Below are 10062 nucleotides of genomic sequence, written 5' to 3'. Positions count from 1 at the left end.
ATTTCCTCCATTTTCTAAATCGTCCACACAATTTACTAATTCATTCTCTCGATTTATAAATAGTGCACGTGGTTTAGCCAACTTTTTCCTGCATGCCATGTAATTAAGAGGGCTTTTACGCTGGGCTTGTTGCAGCGTTCCGAGCCAGAGCGCGATTGTTCCCAGCGCCGCCCTCAACGTTGGTTTGCTTTCACACTAGGGATGTCAACGATTAATCGATGATCGATTAATTGTCGATAAGAGATGCAATCGATTAAGGCTATCGATGGTCGGTTAACCGATTCAATGTTGGGCTGCGTGCGGCTCATGCGCACTCAACACGTGCGAGCGGCTGTGAGTGACGGTGACGATATATAAAAGCATCATCATTCATTCACAATGTACAAATTAAGCTTTTAATGTGATTTAAACTTTAAAGTACATTAAAATAGAAACAACATAAAAGTTCTTCAACATTAAATGCAATAGAAATGTAGTTACTAATCATTTAATCAGATAACTGTTTTATATCGTGCGCTTTGCAGGGCTGCGGGACACAGTGACAGGACAGGTAGTCTATTCATTCCTACAACTTGTTAATTCATTCCTACGAATTATTAATGTGGCAATTGTCCATGTTTCATTAATTTTGTTCCCTAAATAACCCATGATTTAAGTGAAATAAGGGAACAAATTAATAAATCGAACGAATTCTTAATTCATGAAATTTTTAATTTCCCTTCCCATGTTTACCACAGTAAGAGATGCGAAAACAGTTATTAAAAGCGAAAAATAATAAAATAAACCTGGGAAATTAGAGGGTTAGACTATGAAGATTTAGGAAAAGAAACAATGCCTAAATATACTGAATTTGTGGAAATTCGTGACCAACCGGCAAACCAGAACAGAGCCGCGTAAATGAAGACTATGGGGTCCAAAAGCATGGTCGCGAACTAACATTTTCCAGTTAACCTATTATTCCTCTAATAAACAAAGCTTTTATACCACACTTGTCATAATCAGATCTTATCATTTCTAAATAAATAATTGCTGGATTCAAAACAGCGATTAATAGGCGCTGTGACCGACACATTCCTGGAGCATTCACTGCTGTCACTAAACGGTGACGCCGAGCATCGTTCACAAGTTTCTGCATGGACCTGACTAGGGCACAGGTTCTAAGCCCTGGGACAAAATGGGATGCTTTAAGGAAAATTTATAGCCTACTAAGTAATAGGCCCAACATAAAAATAACAATTTGTTTTCATGTTTTTTTTTTTTTTAAATAGGCTATGCGAAATATATCCGACTTAAATAGGCTAATTAAGATTAACGGATTTAAAACAGAAGTGTGGGCGCTCCATAAGTTCACAAAAAAAAAAAAAAAAAAAAAAAAAAAAGGATGACAACGCATTCTGTTTGTTTGCTTTATTTTACAAGAGCACAAATCTTCTGTTTTTATTGTGAGTGTGCACAAATGAAAGTAAACACTTTTGCGGAAAATATATATTTTTTTTAATGTCTCAGCTGTTTCGATCGCACCGGAGCCTGCTGCACACGTATATTCTAGCGATTCAAACTTACATCGCAGTCTGTTCATTATCATATAAAATGTCAACTAAACATTAAAAGGTTACACTGGTCAGTTTAAATAGACCGTAGTATACCGGTCCACTCTGCTATGCCAAGGACGTTTTTGCTCATATGAAGAGGATCATCTTTTCCGTCTATATGCGAATGCGTGTTAAGTACAAGCCTAGTTTACATTATAAATAATAGTTTAACATTCAAATACATTGCGAATATGGAAACATTTCGATTTGTGCCGAATGAGACATGAGCAATAACCTCCAAATAAATCTAGCCAAAGCCGCGCTCGCTCATCCTCGTCTGCACGCATGCACTGTCACGATCTAATGCGCTGTATGCCGGATTTTTAAAAATCTGACATTTTCTAGGACAGAATCCAGCAGGATCAAATTAATGTGAGCAACTGTGTTTTGGTGCAGCAGCGCCGATGTAGTTCACACGCGCTCCACATTTCGGATAATTATATACAATAATGTCAGTTGAAAACATTGCAATTGTGCTTTAAAATACAACAACGAGCACCACAAAACCATTTAAAGAGGCGCGTTCAGCGTTCTCCGTGCGGGATTGGAAACTGTCAACAAAGTAAAATGACCTCAAAAGTATGGCGCGCTCTCTTCATTTTATCAAATGATCATAATCGCATCTATTCATTTTATAATCCTGCTACTAGCATTTTATTCAGACTAAAACCTCTTTAATTCAAGTGATAAAGCGTTTTGTGTGTGTGTGTGGCTTTTGCACATCCTGTCATACCGCTGACTGCGTGCCTGCAATAGACGCATTTTGCAGTATTATGGTTAACGATTAATCGATTAATTGATCGTTAATTTAAACGACGATCGATCATGGAAATAATCGAAATTTGACATCCCTATTTCACACTCAATAGTAGTATCAAACCCAGGTACGTTTGCAGTCACCTTATGTCATCGCAAAGGCACATTGAAAATGGTGTTATTTTGGTGCTATTATGCACAGCATAATAATTAATAATTACATTTTAATTATTTCATTTTAATTCATTTAATTTTGACTTTTAGGAGTGGTTGGAATCAACCTCGGCTCTCTTGTATGTTGAGGAAACAATGATATCGACAGTGTTACGCATGCACGGAATACTTTACTTTCTGAACAAGTGCGCACCTGAGTCCGTGTTGCTTGCACATTCACGTAAACCGCGCCACAATTCGGGAGCAACCGAACTCAGACGACCTTCTCCAGGTAGTCTCGAGTTCGGTACCCCAGTGCGCACCAGGTTCCGATGACAGCGTTCACATTAGCGATTTTTCATGTGAACTGTGCCCCATTCAGCACAATAAACTGCCAGTGTGAAAGCCCCCTAAAGCACTTCACCACCAGACATTACCAGGTGCCTCATATACAACGCTCAGGGAACAAATTTACCTTTCTTTTTGAAGATAAAGTGCAGTATCTGCTGAACTGTTTCATATCTTTTTATCATGTCTTTTTTTTTTGCACCAAATTATGTAGAGTTGTATCAATAAGTGTACTGATAATTATTTTCACTGATAACGTCATTAACTATAACATCCTTAATAAATACATTTTCTATTGATTATATTGTGTAATCTATGAATTGATGTGTTCAGTTTTCTGTGCTCATGACTTGGTAACACATTGCATGGTTAAAGAACAGGTGCAGTGGACAAAATGTTTTGGCTTGGTTTTTGTAGTAAGTAGCGCGGAATAAATGTCGATTTGTGAATGAATGCAGTGTGTTTTTGTCTATCATTTATTAAAATTTAAGGTTTTTGTATTGGTTCGCATTATGAATGCATTTAATATGAATCCCCCATAATTCTATTGAGAATGAGAAGTTGTCGTCATAGCACAAAGCCCCTCCCTCGATATCACGGTCTCCGCCATGTTGGAATCCTAATCAGAATGAGCTTTATTGACAGATATGTTTACACATACGAGGAATTTGTTTTCGTGACAGAAGCTCCGCAGTACAACAGAATGAAAGCGACAACGAATGATACCGGCGGCGAAACAGGATTGTTTAAATGTGTTGTTAAGAGGCGGTTTTCGCAATTCTGCACTGTTTTACCATGCCTGGAAGTTACTGCTGCGTTAAAAACTGCTGCAGTACCTCACACGATACATATGGAAAACATAGGAACAATGAAATACCGTTTTTTTAGGTTACACCAAGTGCAAAACAGCGGTATTTGGAGAAGCTCTCAAGCGGCACAGAGACCTGGACCATTTACCTCCATGCACACATATGGACATTGGGAATTATATTGTTTTTGGTTTAAGTTACTACACAATGCAGGAGTTTAAAAGCCACAAGTGTTTGGAAAGTTACGAGGCTTTCTGCTGTGGCTGGGTCCATTTACAGCAAGTGATGAAAACAGTGTTGTACTGGCCAAAGTAAGTTTATTCACATGAGTTTTAGCGTATTGTAATTACATTGCATTTAGAATTAACTGCGACTGAACACTAGATTGTAACGAGATGTTCAATGTATACGAACGTTTCCAACATGTTTTGATTTATGCTAAAGCTGTGTATGTTTAGTTATAATTTGATTTTAACCCAATGACACATACTGTGCCAGGTTTTTTTTTGTTGGGGGCTGCAAAGTGGACAAACCAGTTCTGGGTTAGCTAGGGTAGTTAAATGTGTGATTGCGAGATGTAAATGTCCGGGTTAGATTAAGCCATTAACAGCGTGAATGCAAATTGACTTACATTGTAAACAATATAATTCCCAATGTCCATATGTGTGCACTGAGGTATATGGTTCAGGTCTCTGTGCCGCTGCAGGGAGCTGCCTGGGAGCTTCTCCAAACACCGCTGTTTTGCGCTTGATGTGAGCTTGTTCCTGTAATGTCCACTTTCTTTCACCTTATGTTTCTGCATTGCTTTACTTTTTTCCTTTTCTTTCTCGTATTCGTAGATCCGTCTCGATCTGTTCCGCCGACAAAATAAATGCGCAAAAATGAAAGCGCTCTGAAATGTTCAGTCGCGCCTCTGTGAAGTTCTGAAGGCATTGCCCCTGGCAACAGATAGCGTATCCTTCCATCAGGGACGACCGGCTCAGACCCCTCCCATATCAACCCAAATCGGCACGTGAATTCTCATTCTCAATTACAATTAGAGTTCATAAGCTTTATTTTTGCACCAGAGAAGGTTTGAGTTTATTAGTTATTTGTGTATTTCAAGGTAATGGTCAGAGCACATCAGGACACAGACTGAAGGTGAGGTGTAAATATTAGGGCTGGGCGATATGGAGCAAAAAATATATCTCGATATATTTTGCTATATCTCGATATACGATATATATCTCGATATCTTTACAGGAAAAATAACCCCCAAAAAACTACTGCAAAAACAAATATGGCAAATATTACATGTTAAGGGGCCTATGAAATATTTTATTTTTTTCTTCACCATATATTTTATTGTTACCTAATTCTGTGTTTTAGCATGTGCAATTATTTAAAAGTATAAAAACAACTTAAGTAGTTAAAAACAATTCTTAAAATAGCCTTATGTGAAATGTTTTTTTTCCCCTTCAGAAATTCTGTGTATTTACATTTTTCTGATTATCAAATGAAGGCATAAAACATTCATTTAATTTATCTTTTAATTATTTAAAATGAAGCAAACTTTTTTTTTGGTAAACAAAGGGGATTTACTATTAAAAATAAAACATGGGAGAAATGTTGTGTGATTATTCCTTATAAAATTATGTTCGTTTCATTTTAATAGTAGTAGTAGTGGGCTATCTACATTCTGCTGAACAATAGTAATAGATTTCTGTCAAATACTTTTATTTTGACAGGTTTACCTTTACAGTTCTGTGTATGTGATACCACTGTCTATGATGTGATATGAGCTAGTCATACTCAAATCAAACGGTCAGATGCTCATGAAGTGACTCTCAGTGCAGTTCTGGAGATGTTCCTCATGTGTTTACGTCTTTATTTAGAGTGAGGAAAGACTATGAAATCAGCGCGAGCGTTATGCGAGCTTCCGTGTTTAATGAATGAAGACGCGCTTCTGCTCCATTCGTTGACACAGACACGCAGAACATGCAGGATTCATATTTAAATAGACTTTTCCGGGTTAATATTTGCAGATATTAGTCCATTTCGCGATTTGATGTAAGTCCATGACCGACTTTTGATTCATTCATTTAAAATTTGACCAATTCCGTGACATTCCGCGTTAAACTGTAAATTCCATTTTTATGACTGGATTCCGCGATTCCGTCCGCGTTTCATTGGGCCCTACAGTAGACATCTGCCTGCCGTTCGCCCTAGGCCTTAAAACTGAAGTATCTCCATATAATGGAGCCAGGTGTCTTTTTTTTTTGACTAGTTCTCTACACGCGAGGTGAGAGGGGACAAAAGCAAGGAGGCGGGGGGCGAGTGAGCGGGGGCGAGCACAGCACAGGGAAGGCAAACAAGCAAAGTGGCGGAATCAGAATATAAACAATATATCGATATATACGATATGTCAAAATCCATATCGTGTTTAAGAAATATCTCGATATATTTAAAATATCGATATATCGCCCACCCCTAGTAAATATTGTGGTATTTTGGTCGTTAGGACATACTTCGTATTTGGTACGTCGCTGCGACGAATATGGTCACGATGTAACTGTGGTAGCTGGGTTTGGATTTATAGAAATGTAATACATTTTACACGTACAGAAAATGTAATGTTAAAATAAATATTAGAAATTAATATATGGACATAGTCTGATATCTAAACGTATTTACATGTAAAGTAAATGTATAAATATTTTTTATCTGAAATATTTACATTTAATAAATATGAAAAATATTAAAAAGCAGCCAAAATCTAATAATTTAAATATATGTTTCATAATATATTTACAAATATTGTATGAAATATGTTCTTCTATTTGAATTTAATATATTTAAATATATCAAAATATAGTTATTAATAACATTTTTCAATCTATGTGACTTTTGTATGTGGAGGTTTGTAGTACATTGCTAGAGTCTCGACTGACTTAATAAAGGTGACATTTGCAAATACCTCTGAAGTTAAGTGTCACGCTCAACTATTTACCTCAATCACCGTCTTTAAACAAGTACAATAACTTTCCATTTGTTGCAGCTCACATTAAGTAAGTCAGTTTGCATTTACTACAACCTTCTAAAATCATTCGTTACAAACATCGATTGGGCATTGTTTAATGCTGTGTTCACACCAAACGCGAATAGAGCGTCAAATTCGCGTCTACCGCGTCTAGTTTGCCGCTTGACCATTTTGAGATCATTCGCTTCATTCGCGCGAGTAATTCGCTTCATTCGCGCGTGGAATTAACTTCACAACAGACGCGAATTCGCGTCATGGGGGGGCTTCTGCCAGCTGAGTTCACGCAGCATTTTCAACCGCCATTTTTATTCGGATAATTTTCAAAATATTACTGTTACTGTGTCATGAAATGTAGTTTTAAAAGTATTTCAGGCGAGAATGTAGTTGTTTTAAACTCAAATATGCGGTTTATTTATAATGACAGCGTCTATTTAAAAAAATGTGTTTCGCCGATCTCGGAGATGAGCTCCATGCGACCAGCGGGAGCTCCGTCATCATGTATCCGCCGAGAGCAGCCTCGGCTCGGCTAGACCTTCTGACATTTGCCGCTGACTCTGATGTCTCTTTAGTGGTTCAAGATAAAATATAATTCGTTTGGGGTAAAATGAAACGTTTCTTATCAATTGGCCTTTATTCAATCTATCTATTAATATGTTTTTTTATATACATATATGTCCTTTTTATTCCTGTCTCTATAGAAATATGAACTTTTGTCATATAGCTCCGGTTGACTGCTCACTGACAACATCAGTCGTTCCTCCTTGTTGAATGAGTGGAGAAGGGTATTCCTGCACAACCGGAGGCTGCAGGAACATTCTGTTGAATGAGTGACTCCTAGCAGGCTGCTGATTGGTTAACGCGGCGCGAATTGACGCCAAAGTTGAAATTTTTCAACTCGGGCGGCAGACGCGAATTCGCGTCAAACGCTAAATGCACAAAAAGCACCTTCGCGCTTAACGCGCGTTTCGCGCGAAACGCCCTATTCGCGCGTCAATTCGCGTCATTCAGTCTTCCGCGCCGCGCTTAACGCCCCATTCGCGCCGCGAGACCTCCAGACGCGCGTAAACGCGCCTTTGCATTGACTTAACATTGAAATCATTCGCGCCAGACGCTCTATTCGCGTTTGGTGTGAACACAGCATAAGGTTTTTGGGATGGAATTTGCAGACGGTCCCTTAAACGATGCAATTATCCATGGATATTTAAGTTTGAACTTGAAACGAACTTTATTGCACAGATTTGATCTGCCAAAGAAAAATCTTGAAGAATTGTTTTCGATGAAATCGTAGCAGCAAGAATTGATATTTGTTCGCATTTATCATCCTCGCAGATCATAACAGCAACATTATCACTGCAAACATCGAAACCATTGTTTACATGAACATACAAAAACATAAAATCGCTCAGTTCTTAATGAACTCCTTGTGTTTTCCTGCTACTTAATGCCTGCTGCTGCTCTTAATGTAACGCACATCTTACTCGATGAAAACAAAACAGAAACGACCTCATGTACTGTTCAAACATACAGTGTAAAGTGTGTTTTACCGTTGTTTAAAGATGATAAATACCGTGAACTGCTCCCCTCTCCTCAGAAGATCGCTGCAGCTGCGTCCGAAAGCTTTGAGGACTCTTAGTTCACGGTTTCTGCTGAAAGTTATTTGTTCCTCAGCTCTCACTGAATCCAGGACTGCAGCCGTTGAGCTCAAGCAGAACAAAGAGGAGTTTCCCAAACACTGGGCGTTTTCACACCGGAATACACGTTTAAACTGTCCAATCAGGAAACCCCTAAGAAGAAGACGAGCGTTATTACTCTCTTTTCACTTTCTGAAGTTAGCTATATTGTTATGTCTAGATCACGAGAAAACAACTTTATGAACTTTATTTTAAAAGTTTATGATACTTTTCTTTAGGACATTTATAAACCAGAGAACAAATGCATTTTTCCTGTGACACAGCACACGTTTAACAAAGTCTCCTTGAAGTTGTGAATCGTCAGAAGTGATGAAATTAGAAAACTGCTTAAAAACTGCAGCCTCTCTCCAGACCTTTAAGTCTCAACTTAAAACTCATCTACTGACTTTGTTCTCTAAATAACTCATTTACCTTTCTGCTTCTCAATTTCCGCGTTTCTGTCTGTGTGAGCACCTCCTTGACATAATTGATGTTCATCTTATGATTGCATGACCTCTTGTTGTTAATTATCTGTAGTTCTTTGTCAACACTTCTTTGTCTGATTCTCTGGTGTATTTTTTGCCAATTCCTTCTGTTATTTTGTAAAGCATCCTTGGGGTCTTGAAATGTGCTATACAAAAAAAGAATTAAAATTAAAATGGGATTTCACTTTGATTTAACACTATTTGCTTAAAGCTGTTTTGTGTTTGATGAGAAATAAAACTTAAAGCTCAAGATTGTTTTCTGGTCATTCATCAGTGTCTTTGCAAAGTGATTAACCTCACTCTTTTGTCTCTATACACATTGACACATTTACATAGATAGACGAACAATCACCTGATTTTGTAAATGTGGACAATAACATTTGCATTAAGCACCCAGTTTGTGCTTGTCTATAGCTTTCATACAATATGAGTCTAACCATAGCAGAAATATGTCTTTTTAAAGGGGGGGGGGGGGGGGGGTGAAATTCTATTTCATCCATACTGAGTTTTTTACACTGTTAAAGAGTTGGATTTCCATGCTAAACATGGACAAAGTTTCAAAAATTAAGTTGTACTTTTGAAGGAGTATTTTTGTTCAGACATTCACTGATCAGAGCGAGAGACCGAATTGTCACAAAAGAAGTGTGTTTTTGGTTGCCAGGGCAAGACAACCCTGCACAGATTACCAAAAGAGAAACAGCATTAAGGGACCAGTGGATGGAGTTTATTTTTACAGAGCATCAACGGAGTTGTGCAAGTGTTTTTGTTTGTTCCCTGCATTTCGAAGATGCTTGTTTTACAAACAAGGCCCAGTTTGACGCCGGATTTGCATATCGTTTATTTCTTAAAGATAATGCAGTCCCAACGAAAAAGGGTCATGATCGTGTGTTGGAACCGCATGCGGTGAGTAAAACTGTTTCAAATATCTCTGTGTTGTTAACTTAGCTATCGGCGCATGAGCACATCAAGTAAACAACATGCGATGTTGTCATCAAACTGCACTTTCCGAATGTACACCTTAAAAAAAAAAAAAAAAAAGACGACATAAAGTGGAACTTAGTCATTTTTCGAAACCACTAAGCAAGTTTACAGTTTCAATACATACTACATAGAGACGTCCTGCTGTAGTCGTTGCTGCTGCTGCTCTTGTTCAATTTCAACCTCTGGATCTGATTCTGGATCATAAATAAACGGCTGAATCTGACTGTCAGCCATGGTTTGTTTTGGATG

Source organism: Carassius auratus, unplaced genomic scaffold (genome assembly GCF_003368295.1).
Source record: "Carassius auratus strain Wakin unplaced genomic scaffold, ASM336829v1 scaf_tig00028738, whole genome shotgun sequence".
NCBI lineage: Eukaryota > Metazoa > Chordata > Actinopteri > Cypriniformes > Cyprinidae > Carassius > Carassius auratus.
This window is presented reverse-complemented; position numbering follows the sequence as displayed.